This window comes from Acinonyx jubatus, chromosome A3, assembly GCF_027475565.1.
Source record: "Acinonyx jubatus isolate Ajub_Pintada_27869175 chromosome A3, VMU_Ajub_asm_v1.0, whole genome shotgun sequence".
Lineage (NCBI taxonomy): Eukaryota > Metazoa > Chordata > Mammalia > Carnivora > Felidae > Acinonyx > Acinonyx jubatus.
Window position 1 is genome coordinate 11,442,628 of NC_069388.1, and position 21,366 is coordinate 11,463,993.

Consider the following 21,366-nt stretch of genomic DNA (forward strand, 5'->3'; position numbering starts at 1 on the left):
CCGGGCAGGCGGAGGGAGTGCACGCCTTCCCGGTCCCCACTGCGGTGGCCGCCCGCCCGGCTCCCAGCTCCGGGCTGCAATCCTCCCGGCCTGGCCTCAGCTGGCCCAAGAGCGGATGGCGCTTGGTGGCCACCTGGCCCGAGGGCCTGGGGGGCTGCGGCCTCTCACATCCCCCTCCTTCACCCAGACCCCACCTGCTCAGTCCCAGCGAGCATTCCTCAACCCGGGGAGGTTCGGAGACGTGTGAGGGGCGTTTCCGGGTGACAGATGTGGGTGACACAGCTGGGGTTTTAGGGGCAGGGACTTGTCATGGGGGTACAGCCAGGCACGATGAAGTAGTGCCCCGCCTGAAATGTAAACAGTGCCCCTGCCGAGTTGGTCTCAGGCCCCATCAGAGCTTGAATAAGTGGCTTAAAAAATGTAATATTTCTTGTCTGGTTTGTTTGGTTTTCCCCCTCGGATTTTCAAAGCAATGCCATTTCCTTGAAGGACATTTTGAAGGGCATCTGAGCACCCTGGTTTAAAAACAGACTTCGGGGTTAGACCAGCCTCGCCCAGATCCAGCTGTGTGACCTTGGGCCACTGGCTTTACCTGTTGAACCTCAGTGTTCTCATCTATCAAATGGGCATGATAAACACACACCCTCTGCCAATGGTGGGGATGAAGCAAAACCATGTTTACAGAGAACAGTCACCTTTTTCTCTTGTCTCCTTTATTCTTCTAATTTTAAATCTAGGAAATACAGAAAAGTACCGAGAAAAAACAAAACAAGACAAACAAAACAAAAAAAAACCAAGGTCACCCAAAGAGAACCACTCTAAGATTTTCGTGGAAATTCAGCTCAGTTAATGTTTTTATATTGAGATCCTGCTACGGCCTGCTTTTTCACTTTTCATGAAAATAGAACCTGACTTGAAGTTTCATTTCAAAAGATCTTGGCTTATTTTATTATCATTTTCAAAAAACATACACGCACATTCAAAAGGTTCAAAGGGTGTCCAGCGAGGAGAGAGGCTCTTTCCCACCTCAGCCCCCGGGTCCCCTTTGCAGAAGCAAACACAGTGGGCAGTTTCTTGTGTGTCCTTCCTTCCTTTCCTGGTGTCAAATCACCTTTAGACCCGTGATTTCTAACCCCTCTCTTCATCTGGGTTTTGTTTGTGTGCTTTAATTTACTCAGTTGCAAAGCATGACGTTACCAAAAAACGAGAACATACAGACCATCAAAAGGAAAGGGAACATAAGGAAAGAGAATTACCTGAAATCTTACGACCCCTTCGACATTCTGGAGTCTACCCTCGCAGGCTTCTTCTATTCCTTGACGTCTGGGCACCAGGCATCTTTTCTTCTTAGCGCTGACCCACGTTGGTGATGATGTATTTGTGTACTGATCTGATGACCCTCTGCCTTCCCCCCTGTGTCGTGAGTTCCAGGAGACAGGGACGGCCATGCCTAGGTCCCCCACACCCAGCAGAGTGCTGGCACACAGTAGGCCTGTAGTGGACAATTTCCAAGTGAGTGAATGAATGAGTTTACAAAAGGGATTGTACAATATGGGACACTACCCCGTGACCTCTTTACTTACTTACTTACTTATTTATTTATTTTACTTAACCTACTGGGTACATCTTCCCACATCTCCAGCTAGACAGCAAATCTCCATTTTTCATGTCTACACGGAGACACCACAATAAACATCTTTTTGATGCTGGCCAGAAGCTTCTGCCCCTAACTGGGAAATTCTTTTTCAAAAGCAGATTTGTTAACAAATTCCATATGATCCTCCTGTGCCCCAGCCCTTCGGCCATTTACTTTCAGCCTGACACTTCACTGGTTTTGTGGGCCCATTGTTTTCTGGGACAAGTCAAGATTTACTGTCTGCCCCCGACATCATGTTTTTCCAGAGAGGCTTAGGAGTCAAGAACTCATCCCACCCCCACCCCACTGTTTCCGACCGTTAAGGGCTCTGTGGATTTGTTGAAGTTGGGAAATGGTGTAACCCTTGCCTCCCTGGCTGTCTCGTTGCAAATAGCACACACCTCGCTCATTCGTACCTCAGGGCCTTTGCACTGGGTGTTCCCTTGCTTCCCACGGATATTTACTCAGCTTACCTACTTCAGGCCTCTGATCAAGTGTCACCTTCTCAGAGAGTACTTGTGCAACCATTTTTTTCTAAATTAGCATCTCTTATCCAGTTTCACACTTCTTCATAAAACATTTATCAGTATCTGGTATCCTATCCTATCCTATAAAGTTGTCTCAGTATTTTGGGGTTTTCTTATTCACTGTTCATCTCCCCCACTTTGAGGGAAGGAACTTAGTTTTCCTTCTCTCCTACAGTATCCCCAAGACCTAAAACAGGGCGCGAGCCTTGTAGGTGCTCAGGAAATACTGGCCGCATCAGTAAATGTTAATTTCCGGATTCCAAGCTTCCTTCCGAGGCTGAAGATTGATGGCCATCATTCATTCATTCGTTCATTCATTCATTCAAGATTTATCTCTTGAGCACCTAGTGTGTGCCAGGGCCTGTCTGGGTGCTGGGAGTACTACACTGGGTAAGGCAGACGGGCCCTCCTCTTGAGGGATGTGCTCAGTGGTCTGGGAGATGTACTTACATCAGGTAATGACATCCAGGTGGACTTGTGGGTAACGGGCCGAGGGGCGAGAACCAGGCTTGCGTTCTGATAGAACTGGGCCCCCGGCTCTGACGCATCCCTTGCAGAGCTGGGTAAACTGCCAGGGTGACACCAGTGGTCCTCTTTAGTTCTGCCTGCTGTCCTTTCGGGATAAGAGGAGGACAAATCAAAAGTGATGGCAGAAGGCTTTCCGTACTCCTCCCCAGCCTGGCGGGTCTTTGCCTAGTGAGCTCAGCTTCGCCCTGCTTTCCGGCCACGCCTCACCTTGCGTACCGGCTTCAGGGAAACTCCTTCCCTAGTGGCCACACTCCTGGAGGGAGATGCCAGAAAACTCACTTTCCCAGCCTCCCTTGCAACTTGGGGCAGGCGTGGGGTTTGGGCTTCGCCAGGGAGACAGGCCTCCTTGAGATGTGCCATTAGAAGAGATGGGCGGGGGGGCGCCTCGGTGGCTCAGGTAGTTAAGCGTCTGACTTCAGCTCAGGTCACGATGTCACGGTTCCCGAGTTCGAGCCCCGTGTCAGGCTCTCTGCTGTCGGTGCAGAGCCTGCTTTGGATCCTCTGTCCCCGTCTTCCTCTGCCCCTCCCCCCGCTCATACTCTCCCTCTCTTTCTCTCATAAATAAATAAATGAACGTTAAAAACAGAAGAGAAGGACAGGAGGGGAGGTGTGGAGGAGAACGCACCGTGCTTCTAGCAGATGCAGTGGGAGGGTCCTCAGCAACAAAGCAGGCTCCCTGGGCAGCTTGTACCTGGCTGTGTAGCCTGCCGTCCTGACTCGGGGGCCCACCTGGGATAATGGCTATGAGTAGCAGGAAGTCAGAAACTACCTAAATGCTCAATGACCAGGGAACGGTTGAGCTAATTAGGTGGTAATTCCTAAAAGAATTAGAGACCACTCCTCCAGCAAAATATTAGTGCAATACTCAGGATTAGGTTCCTCTTTGAGCAGCTAAAAGCCCAAGATGCCAGGGGCTTAGATGAAACAGAAGTTTGTTTCTCCCTTATATAAAAGAAGTGTGGAGGCGGCAGTCCAGGGCTGGTAGGGTGTCGTCATAAATTCATCAGGGATTCGCATGTCTTTTCTCTTGTTGCGCCACCATGGCCCAAGATGGCCACTCAGATGCTGGCCATCACATCTGCCTTCCAGGCAGCAAGGAGGATAGGAAGAAGCGCAGGCACCCTCGCCCTGAGGACACTACTTAGAGGTTACTTATGTCTCATTGGCCAGAACTGAGTCACATGGACACAGCTGGGAAACGTAGTTTTTTTTTCTTTCTTCTGGGTGGCCACGTGCCCAGCTAAAACTTGAGATTTCTATTATGAAAGAAGAGGGAGAGGTCAGGGGAATGGAGGAGAAACTGGGGTCTCTGCCACAATCGGCAACAATTACAAACAGCGTCCAAGAGGATTTTGTAACAACACGAAAAAAACCCCAGCTTTGTAGTTTGGGGAATGCAGGACTCGCAGTTGTATATATCGTGAGACTGCAACTTTGTGACAAAACTTCAAAACAGAGGGAGCTACTCAGAGGAAGAAGCTGCTAAAAGGTGGGCCTCTGTGGGAAGTCCGGTGGCACATTTTATTTTTTTCTTTGTATTCTGCATTTTCCAGGCCGTGGATAATTGAGCAAATTTAACTTCCAATCTGCTCCAGCCGGTATTCGTGCCCCGCAAGTCTGTTCTCGAACGTGCCAAGGCAGCCAGATGGGAAAAGCAGCAATGAGACGACATCCAGTCCCAGACGACATGATTGGGACCGGGGAAACGCCCAAGGAACCCGCAAAAATTGGCTCGGAAGAGAGGGGCCTGGGACTTGTCACAGGCTCAGATCACAGCGCTCCTGGAGAGTCCGCGCCCCGACCTTGGCCAAACCGCTAATCTCACCTCTGCACAGTGGAAGGGGCTGCAGAGGAGGCGGCTTCCCTGAAGTGTGTGCACCAGGGCCCTGCACAGAGCAAGCTGTGGAGCCCAGCTTCTCAGCCAGGGGAGGGGTTTCGCCCCCCAGGGGACACGTGGCAACCGGGACGGGGGGCTGTGCTACCGATCCCAGGGATGCTAACAGTCTACGATGCGCGCGCGGGTCAGGCTCCCGCTGCAAAGAGTGATCCGGTCCCAGTGTCAATAGTTCTGAGTTGAGAAATCCTGCTGTAAACACACATCAGCTGTTACCGTTATCAGGCTTGTTTCCTGGCTTTCGCTGTCGTGAGCTGCACGGCAGGGGTCAGCTGTGTCGCATACCTGTGGACACGCGTGTTTGTGCGGGACGGGTTTCTGGGCAGGACTTTGCCACAGCACCCCCGCTCCGCACCCGCACGCTGTGGCCTCCGACTGTCCCCGAGGGGTCTTCTGCAGCGCATCTCAAGCTCTGTGCTAGGAAGCCGGGGACTTGTCTCTCCCCCCGGGAGCTGGGAGAAGGAGCAGGGTGGCCCCCGGCCCTCAGTCTGGGGACTAACAGCGTGGCCGCTGCTGGTACCTGTGGGATTTGCAGGAGTGTCCCCAGAGCTTGCTCTCTGGTGGGCACGCTGCTCAGCTCATTCCCCCCTCCTGAAACCCGGGGGGGCGGGGCAGGGAGTGCTACCCCCTCCGTGTCAGAGATGAGGAGGCAGGCCACAAGGCGGTGCAGGCGTCGGCTGGCCCCAAAGCCAGCACACTCTTCCCAGAGCTCACTGCCCCGCTCAGGGGTTCTCCACCTGGCCACTTAATCAGAATCACCTGGGGAGCGCTGGCCCGGTGAGGCCAAGCTTGGTTCTGGAACGAAACACATCTTGACTTGAACCTTGGCTCTTCCTCCTCCTGGCTGTGGGACCTGGGGTCAGCGGCTGCCTCTCTGAGCCTCAGGTTTGTCCGCTAAAAAAGAAAGATTAGTATTAGTGACTAGCTCAGAGGGTGGCCGGGAGGTTCAGTGAAATGCCCTACATCATAGGCTGCCCATGGGGCCAGGTATACAGTAAGCACTCATTAAGTGTTGGCTTTGATTTTTATTTTTGGAGCAGGGCTGGGGCACGTGTGTGGGGGGGGGGGAGGCATGTAAGCTCCTCAATTGATTCTAATGTGTCCAGCTAGTCATCCGTCCATCCATCCGTCCATCATCCATCCATTTAGTTACTCAACCATTTATTTAACACAAACTATGTGCCTGACTGGGCCCTGAGGACACGGAAGTGATCGAGATAAAGGCCTGCCGCTCACGGAGTTGACAATCATCAGTGCTGGGAGAACAGGCAAGGAAATAAGTGACAGCAAGGGAGTGAAGTCACGGACTGTAAACCGTTGGACACATAAGTAGGTAGGACGGTGGCATCGCGGGGGACGATGGGATGACGCTTCCCCTCCAGACGGGGTGACAGGCGGATATCTCCCGCCTGCAGTTCCAGACCTCCCTCCGTCTCAGAGCAGATCTGGGGGGACAGCACCCACCTTAGGAGCCCCCGCTCCCCCGAGGTAGATGCCAGAAAACTCATTTTCCCAGCCTCTCTCGCCGGACGCAGGCGCGACAGCTGTGTTTGAGCGACAGCCAGCAGGCCGGAGACGTAGGGGTGGGAACTGAGGTTCGGACAGGGCAAGGGGGTCGTGTGAAACCAGGCAGCTGGGGAGCGGGGGAGGCTGGGTTTGAACCCAAGCATACTGGACGTCTCAGTCTGATGCCCTCACTGGTTCGTGGCCCTCACTGTGGGCGACTGCATTGAGTTGACGGGAAGAGGTGGGAAAGTTGAGAAGTTCAGCCAGCATCACGCACGGAGGCCCGGCTTACTGTTGACCAGTCACCTACTGCAGTCCAGGCCTGACTCATAAGCACGGGCTCACCACAACCCTACAAAGCAGGGCGACAAACCAGGATTCAGAAAAGTCAGGTAAGTCACCTGAAGTCACACAGCAAAGGAGTCAGTAGACCCCATTTACAACAAGAGGACCCACTGAAGGGGCGTATGTCTGACTCGCTGACCACACCGGGAGCAGCCCAGGATCAGAGTCCACGTCGGAAACTTCTTTCCACTTCCAGACCACACCCGGGGGCGCTACCTACGGCAGCCTTTCAAGAAGTAACGGGAACGTGCAAGAAAGATGGCCAACTTACAGGGATTCGCTCGCACGTTTCAGAGGCTCAGAGGTTCCTTCTTCTCCCGTCTTTACCTTAATACCTTTCACTTGGAAACTCTAGCTGAGTCATTCTTTGGATCCATTTTAGCTCTTCTAAAATGGCGGCGTGGTGCGTGCGTGGAGGGGGCAGGGCGTAGAAAGCACCATTTCCCACACTCTCAACCTGGACGCTAGTCTATCCACACATCTTCCATTTCTCCACTTATCTATCTGCCGCCCATCCACCCACCCACACTTCCATGCACCTATCCCATTCATCACCCCAGGCAGCCTTCCATTCTTCCATTGATCAGTAAATCCAATCCCCACCAGCCCATCCCTCCCTCCCTCCATCCATCTACAAACACCCACCGAGCATCTCCCTTGGGCTAAGCCCTAGGCTGGGCTCAGAGGCACTAGAAATCAGATTTGCTCCTGACCTCCTGGAGCTCCCAGCGCAAGAGGCAGTTCTGATGGATGGGAGGAAGGGCTTGTTCATTCATTTGTTCCACACCCGTTCCCTGCTGCCTCTTACGTGTCAAGCGGTGTTAGACCCTGGGGAACAAAGATAAAGGAGACGGGCCTTGGGCTCCCATCCTAGTGGAGAGACAGTAAGTATGTGCCTAGACAGGAAGTGCTTATTCAATAACAGTTTTGTTCGTCTGCACATGTTTGCTGATGCCTCCCACATGGCAGACCTTGGCTTTGGGGATATCGAGATACAGAAGCTTTATTTCTCTTGTCCACTAGGGGCACGGTCCAGTAGAGAGTTTCCACGGGCTGTGATGTAAGCTGCTTTCAGGGTGTGAGGAGGACCCCAAAGAAGCAAGGACGTGGCCTGGGGAGCTTCCTGGGGGGGGAAGTGGGTCCTGGTCTGAGCCTCAAGGATCAGCTGGGGTCTACCAGTTTGCCCCGCTCCCTGGGATCCCCGCAGGCTTCTTTCTCCCCTTCTGCAGAAGGTGAAGGTCAGACTCAGGGGCCCCCGCAGACCCCCTCCCTCCCACCCGGGCAGCCCCCCTGTTTTTTATTTAAAAATTTTTTTAATGTTTATTTACTTTTTGAGAGAGAGACAGAGAGAGACAGAGCATGAGCAGGGGAGGGGCAGAGAGAAAGGGAGACACAGAATCCCAAGCAGGCTCCAGGCTCTGAGCTGTCAGCACAGAGCCCGACACGGGGCTCGAACCCACAGACTGTGCGATCGTGACCTGAGCCGAAGCCAGACGCTTAACTGACTGAGTCAGCCAGGCGCCTCTCGGGCAGCCCTTCTGAGGCTAGGACTCAGACCCTGTCTCAGGGCAAGGCCCTGGACAGCTAGCCGGACGAACCTTGGAGACTGTCCCGCAGTGACCAAGGTCCACTGGTGACATTGAGGTTGTTTGTACGAATGTGCCCCATTCTCCTAGGGACTCTTGTTTACCGAAAAAACCAACTCTGCTGACATGACTGATGGTGTGGTGTGAAGGGGTGGCTGAGAGTGTCCAGCCATGCACGGTGCCCTGGGGAACCAGAGACACTGGTGCCAGGAGGAGGGGAGGGGCAGAGGTGAGGCTGGACTTGGGAGGCAGGGGCCAGATCACGCGGGACCTCACAGGCCTTAGGAAGGGCTCAGGGTTTGATGTGAATGGTCGCGGGGAGAATTTGAGCTGGATTCCAGTGGGTTAAAACATAAGCATCGAAACCTCCAGATAACGAGTCTAGTGATTAACTCATTTGCTCATTCATTCACCCAACCGGTATCTGAATACCTACTCAGTTCCAAGCACCGTTCCAGGCACTGGGGAATCAAGGGTGAACAGAGCAGCCACAGGCCTTGCCTTCTTGGGACCAGAGGGGACACAGACCCTGAATCAAGTGGCCACACAATGAAGTGCAGACAGTGAGGAGTGCTATCAGGGAAGGCTTCTTCCGGGTGACACACGAGAAGCTGGCTAATACTTGATTCAGCCAAAGTGTCAGGTGCTGTGCTGGGTGAGCAAGGAAGACGGAGTCCCTGCCCTCAAGGAGCTGACGTTCCAGTGAGACAGACACACCCATAAACAAACAACAGCAACTGGGGGCAGAAACAGGGAGGACTTCCTGGAGGAAGGGGGATGAACAGGAGTTAGTTAGGTGAGGGACTGTGAATGGGGGAGAGGGAGGGGCGGGTAGGGTGTCTCTCCAGTGACCTGCTGGCCTCAGGGTGCAGGGGGAGGTGGGAGAAGATGCCACGGCTTTGGGGGGAGGTCGTGACTCAGTGGATCGAGGGCCAAGGCCACAGGGAGACGCAGGGTATTCTCTGGGGCAACCTGTCTCTCCATCTCCGTCCCTGTCTCCTCGTTCTGTTTCTCTCATTATCTGTCTGTCTTTCACGGTCAGATACTAACTGGTCTTGGGAATCTCTCAGTGTCTCTTGGCCCATTTCTCTTTTTTTTCTATGCTCGGGTCATCTTCGTGAGATGTCAGTAAGAGACAAGGATACTGGGAAAAACCCCGAGCGGGTGGGCAGGAAGCGAGGTCAGGGGCACAAGGACAGCTGAGCACAGGGACAGGCGGTGACTGAATGTTCTGTTTTGGAAAGACGGCTCTGGTCAGGGGCGAAGGTGGCTGACCACGAAACCCGATAACCTGGCCAAACACTGCTGCAGCCAGCCCTCTGGCCACAAGCCCCGTGACCAGTGGGTGCCGTGCAGAATTTTCCCGGAGGGAGGGGAAGAAGGGGGAAAATGGCCCACGGGCAGCTTGTCCTCGGCAAGTGGGCCCAACACGAAGGGATGGAAATGAGGGAAGAGCGAATTCTCAAGCGAGACCTCAGTGCGGCTTGTCTCTACACGCTCTTCGAAAAGGGTCAACGCATCCCGAGGCCCTTACTGTGTGCCAGGCATTCAGTCCCTGCTCACTGTCTCCAGCAGAGCATTCTGGTTCAAGACCATGGACTCTGGAGCCAGACCACCTGAGTCTGAACGCTGGTTTTGCAAACTCCTCGCCCTGTGACCCTGCGTAAGTTACTGAGCCTCTTTCTTCACGTGTGAACAGGGGAGAAAATAGCACCTGTCTCATACGTTCGAGGTCAAGTTTAATATTAGTTCATACGTGTAACAAAGTAAGTGCTCAACAAAATGCAAGCTGTTAGCATTTCAGCCTTGTGATTGCAGAGCTCATGCTAAGGGGGCAGAGGGAGTCACGTTCAAACCCCTGCTTCACCACTTCTTAGCTCTGTGACCTTGGTTACAGCTCATAACCTCTCTGGCCCTCTCTTTGCTTACCTGTTAAGGGAGCATGGTCTTAGTTCACACCTCAGCAGGTGGTTGAGAGGATCTGTGTACCTGCAAAATAGACGGGAAGCACTCACTCCACAGGCGAAGGTAAGTCCCAAAGAAGTTCATTCTTTTCCTCCATGTGTCCAGCAGGCTCCAGGGCCCCCGAGCACCTACGATGTGCTGGGTCCTGCACTCTTTCTGTCCTGGAAGGCAGCAGTGGGCAGCTGGAGAGGGAGCGAGCCCTCCTGGTGCACAACTTTAGACCTAACAACAGCCTTCCGGTGCAGGCAATATCAACCCATTTCACAGAGGTGGAAACTGAGGTCTGGAGAGGTAAGTCAGCTGCCAAGGCCAGAGGTTTGTGAATATGGGCTCCTTGGAGCTGCTTCTGATCCAAACTCCTGTGACAACCCCACCCACCACGTCCTCTGTCATCACAGGCAACTAGGACCTGAACCTCTCTCACACACTTGGCTGTGTCCCCTGCCTTGGAATCTCCAGCTGGCCCAGAGCTCACCTCAGAAATGTTGGGTGTACCAGACAGAAACTGCAAACCCGAAGGGTTGTGCTGTCCCCAAATGAACCTTCCCCATCCCTGGCTTCCTTACCCTATGCCAGCCAGCTGGAGGAAATCAATGTGGCCATCAAGTCCCTGAGCACTCCCCTCACCACCAAGGCAAGAGGCAGGTGACATGTGCAGAAAGGGACAGAAGGGGTCTCGGGGCCCAGAGCCCCAGGTGCTCATGCCTGGCCGTGTGACTTTGGACATGGCGCTTCCTCTCTCTGAACCTCAGTTTCCTTGTCTATAAAATGGGCACATAGAATCCACCCCTTCGGCTGATATGCAGAACAGAGACAGCATGGGTACAGCATGAGGCACGGGGCAGGTGCCCAGAAAATGACAACCGTCCTTACTACGTGGAAGGGGTGGCTGAAACTCTTTCCCCCAACCCGAGTCCCTCAAGCCCAGTTTGGCTTCTTACCGTCAGTGGTGAGCTCCTCATGAGACAGTAGAGTGGTTAAAAGCACGAGCCTTGGACTTGACTGCCTGGGGTCAAATCCTGCCTTTGCAGCTTGCCTCCTGTGTGATCCCAGGCAAGTGATTTCACCTCGATGGGCCTCAGTTTCCCCATCCATGAATAGATGTGATAACAGTTCCCATCTTTCTGCGATGTTGTGATGATCGAATGGGTTCGCGGAGGTCGAGGCTGGGACCCTGCCAGGCACACAACGAGAGCCATGGAAGGGTTTGCTGCTCTTCAGACACTGAAGGGAGAATCAATCTGGTGGGTTCTGCACAATTTACACAGCACTCGGGGCCAGGGATGGAGTAGGGAGCTGGAGGAGAATCCTGATCCGAACCAGGAGGTTCGGATTTTACGAAGCAAGGTCCATCGTATCGGGGAAGGGCTCTGTGCAGGTCCCTGTGGCCCGGGGAAGGGCTGCCCCACACCCATCCTCCCGTGGGTGCCCGTGTTTGGGCATCTCCGTAAGGCGGCAGGATCACCCTTCTAGTTGCTCGGCCTGGAACCCTAGACTTGTCTCCGATTTCTTCATTTCTGTCACTTCTGCTGGAACAGCATGCCCTGTCAGGGCTACTTTCTGAACAAATCCAGAATCTGAGGCCAGGAACTCCCCCCACACCCGCCCACCTCCACAGCCACACCCTGGGCCCGTTGCCGTCTCCTAAAGCCCGGACCACTGCAGTCGCCTCCTTCATGATTGTTCCCCTTCCCTCCGCATCCCTGACGGTCCATTCTCCACATGAAGCCAGAGGGGTTCTTTTAGAATCTGGAACCTAGATCGTGCCCTCCTCCGTTCAGGACCCTCTATAGTTCCCACGTACCCCAGAGAAAAGCTCGAGTCCCTCCAATGATATGCAGGGCTCTGCACAACCCGGCCCCTCGTCTCTCTGCCCTCACCGCCTCCCACGCCACCCCAGCCACACTGGCCTTCCCCGCATCCTCGCACATGCCAGGCACGATCCGGCCTCAGGGCCTTTGCACCTGCTGTTTCTTCTGCCAGAAACACTCTTCTTACAGATATCCTCCCCGCTTAACCCCGCTTCATTTCAAGACTATCTTCAAATACCTGCTCAGTAAGGCCTCCCCTGGTCCTGCTCCTGCTTCGGGATTGGTACCCGTCTGAGGCTCTCCACAACCCTTCCCTGCTTTACTTTTTCTCTTTAGTACTTATCACCACCTGAGACACAATATAGTTAATTTACCCATTAACGTTTTGTTTTAATGTTTATTTTATTTTTGAGAAAGAGAGAGAGAGAGAGAGAGAGAGAGAGAGAGAGAGAGAGACTGTGTGAGCAAGGGAGGGGCAGAGAGAGGGAGACGAAGAATCCCAAGCAGGCTCTGCCTCTCAGCCCAGAGCCCTGACAAGGGCTCGAACTCAACGAACTGTGAGGTCGTGACCTGAGCCGAAATTAGGAGTCGTTGGCTCAACCGACTGAGCCACCCAGGTGCCCCCTTACCCGTTAACGTTTATCCCCTCTCCACCTCCACCTCCAGAACGTGCACTTTGTTCACTGTCGCACCCTGGCACAGACGGGTGATCAATAAACACGAGCGAGCGTGTTACCTTCGCCGCTGCCCGGGGTGGGGGTGGGGGGGGGGCGCAAGGGGGCAGCTGGGACCAGAGGAGGCTGGTCTGAGAGCCTGGAAGGATGGAGCTGCCACCGAGTGACATGGGGAACGGGTGGGAGGAGCAGGTTTTGATTCGGGACGTGTCAGACGAGAGCTACCGCTCAGGGTTCACTAAGGCCCGGCCACCGTTTCAGGGCCTCGGGACCCAGCAGAGTGAAACACTGAGCCCCTGATGTGGCACCTTCTCATGAATCTGAAGGCTGGAGCTGCCGTGAACTTACCAGGAAGCCTTGAACCAGTGCAAGGCATCACTCCCCGGCCTCGGTTTTCCCATCTGTCAATGGGATGACAGTCCATCCCTCCCGAGGCTATGGTGAAACTCAGTGATCTAATGCCCCTGAGGCGCCTGGCACCCGGTGGGCACTTGACCAGAGCTCATTTGTCCCCTGTCCAGCCCCCACGCTGGCTGTCCCCCAGGGGACTGTGCCGCGAGCATTATTTTTAACCGTGGCTCCAGCGAGCTGGGCAGTGGCTCTGAAGGCCGCGGGAAGACCACAGGGTGAGCAACATCCCGGCTCCCTCGATGCCAGGAGGTCGTGGCGTGGAAACATCAGGGGAGGCCACCCTGTATCCCTGCCCGGTAACCCTTCTGCGAAATTATGTCACCCGGTGCTGCTTATAAACAGCACTGACCTGTCCCGAGCAGGGTGCCGGGGGAGGGGGCCCCGGCCCAGTCTCCCCGCCCTTCACCCCGATTCTGAGTGGGCGGGGGCCCCTCCCATTAGCCCTCATTCACAGAGCAAAGTCGGGGCAGCTGGCCTCTGGCCAGACATTGCCTGCTTATTTCAACACCTCTGAGCATTTTGCAGCTGACCAGCCCTGGGGTATTTTTAAACGCTGGCCTCGGCCAACCTCTTTGTCACATTCCGGTCGGGGCTTGGATTCAGTGCATGTCCCAGTTAGGGGAGCTGGGGGGAGGGGGGGGGAGTGGCGGGAGGGACTCGTTGACAAACATTTAATGAAATTCCAGGACGTGCGGTCCTACTGTGCGCTGGGCCCCATAGCGGGAACAGAGGCCCAGGGGACCTAATGTACACAGCTTGTTCTCGACGCGGCCCTAGTCTGGCGGGGACACTGTGACAGGCGCAATCTACACGGCCCAGTGGGTTATGTAAATGAGTGAAGGGGCCCAGGGAGAGGTGACAGGAAGGGGTGGGGACTGTGGTGGACCCCTCTGAGGGGGGGGGGGGCGGCTGTTCCTCAGCTGTGGCCTCTGTCCTCACAAGAGAATCGGGACCAATGTGCCCAGAGCGTCTGACTTTTCAAAAGAAGCTGCAAATCCAGGTTTATGTGGAATTTCCTGCAAACATTTCTTGACTTTTAAATGTTGGCAACAATTTTTTTTTTTTTTTTTTTTTTTTGTAACGTTAAAAACATTCTGAGAGCCAAATGAAACCCATTTGTGGGCCGGACTCAGCCTACAAGAGTCAAGTCCACGGAGGCAAACAGTTTGCGTTTTCTGATGCAAACAGATGCATTAGAAAATGCTCAACAAACCCAGGCTGAGCACCGGCTAGGAGTTCCTTCTACTGTTCTAGGCCCCGGAGAAACAGCAGGGAACAGGATGGAAAACATCCCCGTCCTCGCAGCTTAGATCTGAAGCCAGCCTGGGCTGGCTTGTGAGTTCTGCAAGCTGGTCATTAGGCGCAGCCATCGCTGACAATTCAATGATACGCACTTACGGTCAAATAAGTCAGAATCGAAAACAAAGGTAACAACTCCTCAAACTCATCACTCTCTAATTATTTCACTATTCTCCACATTCTCAAGACTATTCACCTCTATTGTATCATGTCACGCTGTACGATATTATGATATTATACGATGGAAATAGTACATAATGCACATAGGCCACCACACATCTCTTCTCACCCCCCAGTTCTGTGAATTCCTGTTGAAATTGGTCGCGGTGGGAGCATTTACACCACAAAAACTGGCAAGTGTAAAACCAGAGCTCCCCCTTGCCTGTTGCGGTAAACATTTAGCAGCAAACCAGATTAAGACAGATACACCGATAATATGTAATGTGTCAGACGATAATACCTACAATGAAGGCAAATGAAGTATACAGAGGGTTAGATGGTGATGGAGGGGAGTATTTTAGACAGACAGGCCATGAGGAGATGATATTTGAGCAGAGACCTGAATAAAGTAAGAGAATGAGTCACACAGATATCTGGCAGAAGGAGGTTCAGGCAAAAGGAACAGCAGGTTTCTGCCTGGGGACAGGTACAAGCTTGCTAGTTGAGCACAGGGAGGAGGCAAGTGTGGCAGGACCAGAGGGAGGGAGGGAGGGAAGGGGGCAGGGAGGGAGGGAGGGAGGGTTGGAGATGAAGCTGGGGAGGTAGGCAAAGGTCAGATCATACAAGGTCTTAGAGGCCGCGGTGAGGAGGGTGATTTTTGCTTTAAGGGAGATGGGAGTCCTAGAGGGTCTTGAGCAGGGGAATGACAGGACTTAATTCCCCTTTTAAAAAGTTTCCTCTGACTGTGGTGGGCGGAGTGGGACAAAGCTGGAAGCTGGGAGACAAGGGAGGAGGCCACTGTCACATTCCAGGCAGGTGAGGACGGTGGCTGTAAAGGCAGCAACAAGAATATGGATTCAGAACGTGTTTGGCAGTCGAGTCAACAGGATTTCTGATGAATGGGATGTGTGGGGTGAGGGAACAAGGGATCAAACGTGCTCTGTAGGTTTTGGCCTGAGCACCTGTTTGGGGGGAGGCACCATCTCCTGAGACAAGACCAGTGGGCAGGACCAGGGCTTAGGAGGGGCATGGGAGCCTCTGTCGTGCGATGTTTGAGAGGTCTGTGTGACACCCACGTGGAGGTGGCAACCTGCCAGTTCGGCAAGGGACCCCGGAGCAGGAGCACAAGGGGGTTCCGGAGGCAGTGTCTCTGTTGCTACGGCAACTCCTTGCGGGGCCGGGGTTGACGGGGGTTCTGGGAAGGACTTACAGTGAGGAAGTTGTGACGTCGAAGGAGAAGCCTCTGGCAGATGGAGAGTGAAGGAACAGCATGTGGGGGAGGGAACAGCAGGGGCAAAGGCCTGGAGGCAAGGAAACGTCTAGTCTTTTTAGGAACGGTGCGGGAGGGGACCCCAGGGTAGGGGAGGAGGTTAGGAAGCCAGAAGAGCAGGTCTTTCGAAGGGGCTGCTTCTTTCAGTGAAGGAGGCCGGAAGGTGTCCTCAGGGCACTGGAGCGAATGGTGGGCAGGTGCAGACCACAGAGGACGCCCTAGGAAGGAAACGCGGCATCCATGTCTGGCCTTAGGTAGCACGGGATTGAAGCCCCCGCTCCCAGCATCCACAGCACAACCCCTCTCCAAGCCAGCTGGGGCCTTTGCCAACCCAGCCAGTTTCTTGGAGAACTTACACCATCGAACCAGGAAAACAACACAACCCTGAAGTGAGGGAGGCGGGGTGAAAAAAAAAATTCTGGAATCTTCAGTTTCTGGATTCCCATCATGTAGAAGGACCAGGAGGTCACTTCCCGGGACTGAGGGATAACGTAGGTGACCATGGCATGGTGGGGACCTCAGGTGTTTACAGGACCTTTGTAACCATCCTCTGGGAAGAGGCGTGGGGACAACGGGTCTGGCCCTCGGACTTGGGGCTTGCCCTGTCCTCAGTTTGGCTCTGAGTTCAAGGCAGGCTTTTCTGCCACATATTTGCTGTGTGATCTTGGGCAAGTCACTGGTCTTTCTGAGCCTCAGTTTCCTTATCCGTACAAGGGGCTAGTAATGGTCCCTGTAACCGGGACACTCACCTGCCCCCTCCATCACTGGGGATGAAGTGAGATAACACAGAGCAACAAGTTAGCTCAGTGCCTAGTTCATGCCACACTCCCAATATACGTCAGCCGTCAATCATTATTTGCAACATTATTACTAATTATGGAGGGCTTACTTATGTCAGGCTTCCAGCTATGTGCACTATCTCAGTTAAGCCTCATTCCCTCTCTGTGACGATTATTACCAGTTCCATTTTACATACAGGGAAACAGAGCCTCGGAGAGTTGAGCAGGCTGGCCCACGTTAAGACTGCTATTGGGGCACACAGCTGGGATTTGAACTTACATCTGACCTCAAAACTTGTCTCATGTTCATTCTGGGTTCTGCCTCCGTGAATCCAATCGGGCTCCAGAATTTCAGGAAATAGCAGTCTGTGTGACCCTTGGCATCCGTCTACATCAGTGGGCACCCCTAGCCTCCCCAGATCCAGCCAGCTCAGTCTACACCTTTGTCCTGGGGTGTAGACAGGACACGAATGATGGCTGCCCCAGGGCAGCGAAGGGCCTGGAGAAGCAGGGTCCTAGGCCAGCCCGAGGCTTTCCTCTTGAAGCAGGAGTCCAGCCGGGCACCCGTGTCCCATCAATAAACGTGCCCAAAAATAGCTTGCTGGGCCCGGCCAGGACAAGAGGACCAGGACGTCCTGTTCCCACTGGCTCTGGCCAGAGAGTGACCGTGTACTTGGCCTTCCCCATTGGAGGCTGTGGAAGGGAGGGCAGAGCTCATCCTGTCTGAGGACTCTTGGGAATAATCTGGGCACCAGCACCCCCAACCTCGACCCTGCAGGGCTTCCCGAATGCACTCACTGCTGGTCGGGGAGATGGCCGTGGGCGGAAGCGGGCGGCTTCCCCGGGACGTTGAGGGCTCGGACGCTGGGGGGACGCTTGTAGGGGTGTCCAGCATCGGGAGCTTCCAGCGTCGACTTAGCCCCCACAAACGCCCCCAGGAGGGGCTCCCTTGTTACCCCTTCAGATGGGGACGCTGTGGCTCACCTGCCCAAGGGCACAGTTAGTGGCCAAGCCGGGATTCAAAGCAGTTATATGTCCCCTTGCAACTACGACGATTTATGTCAAACTCAGTGGCTCAAAACAACACAAACTTATCCTCTTACAGCTCTGGAGGCCGGAAGTCAAAAACGGGCGTCACGTGGCTAAAACCCAAGTGTCAGCAGGGCCGCGTTCTGTCTGGAGCCTGTTCCGTGCCTTCTCCAGCCTCCAGATGCCACCCACGTTCCTCGGTTCTGACCCTCGTCACATCTCCTTCTCTGACTCAGACCCTCCTGCTTCTCTCTTATAAGGACCCTGTGGTGACACTGACCCTACGGGATAACCCGGGCTAATCGCCCCGGCCTAAAACCCTTAACTTTATCCCGTCCGCCAAATCCCTTTTGCCACGTACGGTCATGTGTTCGCGGGTTCTAGGGGTTGGAATGTGGACGTGTTTGGGGACCGTCATTCCATCTACCACGAACCCAGAACCCAGCTCCCACCTAGTCGTTCTGGCTTTGCCTGAGGGCACCGCGAGCAGCAGGACCAGGAATGGGCAGAGGAGATCTAGCGAGGTGGTGGGAGAGGGGCAGCCTGGGTCTCTCCGAGGTAAGCCTGGGGCCTTCGTGTGAGAAGGCCCCTGGGGGAGAGGGCAGGCCCAGGGATGAATGAGGCGGGCCAGGGGGGGACAAGGGGGTGCAGAACACTACTCCAGCTGAGCGGGGCCAGAGGAGAAGTAGGCCCAGGCGGCCAGAGCTGCTGACTTCCCAAAAGAAACTGGAAATCCCGGTTTTTATGTGACATCTCCAATTCTGAAGTGTCGGCAAATGCAAAAAAATTATGAGGGAACCACCCCCGCCGACACACGCCTACACACACACTGCGTGGGTCACACGGAACACGTCTGGGGCCAGGTGAGGCCCAGAGGCTGTGAACTCCTGGGCACAGGCCCACCGGCGACGGAGGGGGAGGGCATGTCCTCGCTGAGGGCAGTGGGTGCCGGAACATCCGTGGAGCAGCCTGAAGGCGTTCCCTGGCCAGCTCTGTCCCCAGCGGGGGACGCCTGGACACAGGGTACTCGGGACAGGAACGGCGGGCTTCAGCAACGTCCGGGGGTGGGGCAGGGCCAGACCGACGCCAGGTCAGTTGAACTCCACTTCCGGCTGTGACTCCATGCGGTCAGGCGGGCCGCGTGGCCTTGGACCGGCTACCCGGCCTATCGGGTGCTCCACGGGGCGTCCAGAGTCACCCGTTCCAGCATGTGCTGCTGCTTTTCTGGCCCTGGGGACTCAGAGCCACACAAAACAGAGCGGGCGCCTGCCTCCAGTGACCACGGACGGGCCACTGATACGGAATTGGACTTGGGGCTTACTGAGTAGGAACTCCAAAGTGCTCAGCTTCTCCTCCACGGACCCGCTTTCCCCGCCTCATCCTTAATAAAAGGATAATGAACGAATGACTTCCGCTCATTATCACTGAGCATCAGCTGAAGGTCACATACCCTATCCTCCGAACCTATGAGGCTGGTGTTACTATGGCCCCATTTTACAGGTGGAGAAACTGTGGCCAGGACACCCAGGTCCCATTAGGACCTCCTTGGGAAGGAGCCGCTGCCCCTGAAACCGTTCTCTCGGCCCCTCTGCCTTAGTTCTCAGCTACTCATCATCCAGGGAAGCTCTTAGGGTCGGTCACTGGTCGGGACAACCTTGGGGGTAACATGGAGGGCGCCCTCTGTCCACTACACCTTGTTCTGAATTTGCCTCTTCAAACAGGCGCCAGTTCTCGACCTTGCGGACCGAAGGCCCTTGGTGCCTTTAGAGATTCCAAACAACTGATCCCCTCTCAGGCTTCTGGACTTGAGGCCTGGGTACTTTTCAGCCTCTCTGCTCCAGGCTATGCTGGGACTCCCTAAGCCATTTTACTTTTTATTAAAAACATTTTTATTTAATGTTTATTTACTTTTGAGAGAGAGAGAAAGAGAGAGCAGGGGAGGGGCAGAGAGAGAGAGAGGGAGACACAGAATCCCAAGCGGGCTGTAAGCTCTGAGCTGTCAGCACAGAGCCCAACACGGGGCTCAAACCCACGAACGTGAGATCATGACCTGAGCCGAAGTTGGACGTTTAACCGACTGAGCCCCCAGGTGTCCCCTCCCTAAGCCATTTTAAAATAATAGTCCCGGGGCGCCTGGGTGACCTGAGCTGAGATCAAGAGTCAGATACTTGGGGTGCCTGGGTGGCTGAGTCAGTTAAGTGTCTGACTTCGGCTCAGGTCATTATCTCGAAGTTCCTGGGTTTGAGCCCCACTTCGGGCTCTGTGCTGACAGCTCGGAGCCTGGAGCCTGTTTCGGATTCTGTGTCTCCCTCTCTCTCTCCCCCTCCCCCGCTCATGCTCTGTCTCTCTCTCTCTCAAAAATAAATAAACATTAAAAAAAACCACTATTATTTTTAAATAAAATAATAGTGCCCAATTACTGGACCCACTATGTGCCAGGCACTTGATAGACACGGGTGAATTTAACCCTTAACAATCCTGTGAGGTGGGGGCTAGGACAGATGAGGAAACCGAGGCTGGCTGGGGCGAAGTCACCTACCCAAAGTCACGCATGCATAAACAGGACAGGTTCAAAGCCACACTGGGAAGCCCTGTGCCATGTGGCTCCTCTCCGCCCGCCGCTGGGTGGGGAGAGGCTTCTGCTCTCCTCCTAGAGCCTCTCCCTCCTGCGGCCCACTTCCCTCCCAGGGCGAATGTCCGACGGTAGTCCCCAGTTTGAGGGCTCCTTCCTGGGACTGCGGGGCTGGGTGCTAACGCGTGCAGGGGCTCCCTTTCCAAGCTCCTTCTCTCGTCTCATAAGTGGGGTTCCGTGGTGGGGAAACCTTGTCCGTTTCCTCCCCTGTGGAGTCTCCCTTGTTGGAGAAGGCGAGCAGGGAACTAATGGGGACGCCGCAGGTGTGGGGCAGGGGCAGGCTTTGGGGTCCCAGATTCCAAATGTCCAGGGAAAGGCTGGCAGGAGGGTGGGTGGAGTTGCCCAGTTCAAAGCTGGCCGGTTCTTATCAGCTCCAGAGTTCTCTTAGCAGACGGTGGAATCAAAGCAGGCCAGGGCTGTTTGCTTACTTTTTGCCTTTTTGGCACAAGGAGATCAAAGTGAATCCTCTGCTCTGCCCCCTTCCTCCCTCCTCTTCTTCCACGTTTCCTTCTCTCCCTTACAAGGCTGAGAACCAAGAGCCCTAAAGTTGAGAAGGTCTCCCTGGCACGGATCTGCACGGAGCCCTGGGCCGAGGATCTCACGGGGACGATGGCACAGACCATCCAAATGACGAGCAACAGCTCTGACCTTCCCCGTTGGCAGAGGGGGAAACTGAGGCACCGAGAACAAAGCCACTCTTCAGAGGTCGCTCAGGGCTTTCTGACTCCCCAGTCCACGCTTTTTTTTTTTTTTTTAAAGTTTATTTATTTAGTTTCAGAGAGAGAGAGGGAGAGAGAGCTGGGGAGGGGCAGAGAAAGAATGAGAGAGCGAGACAGAGAGAATCCCAAGCAGGCTCCACACCACCAGTGCGGACCCTGACAGGAGGCTCGAACTCACGAACCCAGAGATCATGACCAGACCCGAAATCCAGAGTCCGACGCTTAACTGGGTCACCCAGGCACACACACCCTCGCCCCACTTCCACACTCCTAACTGCTCCTCGGGCAACATTTCTTCCTCCACGCTGGCATTTCTGCTCAGAAAAGTGACACAGGTACAAAGGTGTCGAACAGCAGAAATCCAGCTTCCAATGAGCCCGGAGCCTCTGTGCTGTGCCCTGGCTGGGAGCTCAGGGGCTACAAATTCCAATGACCTCAGTGCCCAGGCAGGAGGCACAGGGGGTGGAAGGCAGCCAGGAGGGACACAGGAAGGAGGGGTGGGGACTCTGGTGACTCGGAACCCTCCCCGGAGTTTTGACTCAGCATCAGCCCAGGGCTGTCTGAGAAAACGAGGGCCCATTGTTATCAGGGTTTTC

At 54.6% G+C, this 21,366-nt stretch overlaps 1 long non-coding RNA gene across 3 annotated transcripts in view; it reads right to left on the minus strand.

Annotated features, from left to right (window-relative positions):
* The window catches only part of LOC106980399 (uncharacterized), a 230,467-nt gene that overhangs the window by 2,533 nt on the left and 206,568 nt on the right, over nt 1-21,366 (minus strand). Inside the window, exons 3-9 of one of the 3 annotated variants that reach the window (XR_008289054.1) lie at nt 10,929-11,161; nt 9,952-10,011; nt 8,459-8,785; nt 7,082-7,264; nt 5,345-5,479; nt 2,614-2,771; nt 1,257-1,492 (exon numbers count right to left, since the gene is read on the minus strand). This is a non-coding gene — a long non-coding RNA (uncharacterized LOC106980399). The remainder of the gene's footprint in view (nt 1-1,256; nt 1,493-2,613; nt 2,772-5,344; nt 5,480-7,081; nt 7,265-8,458; nt 8,786-9,951; nt 10,012-10,928; nt 11,162-21,366) is intronic. The other 2 variants (XR_008289053.1, XR_003416378.2) reach the window with 2 other exon arrangements.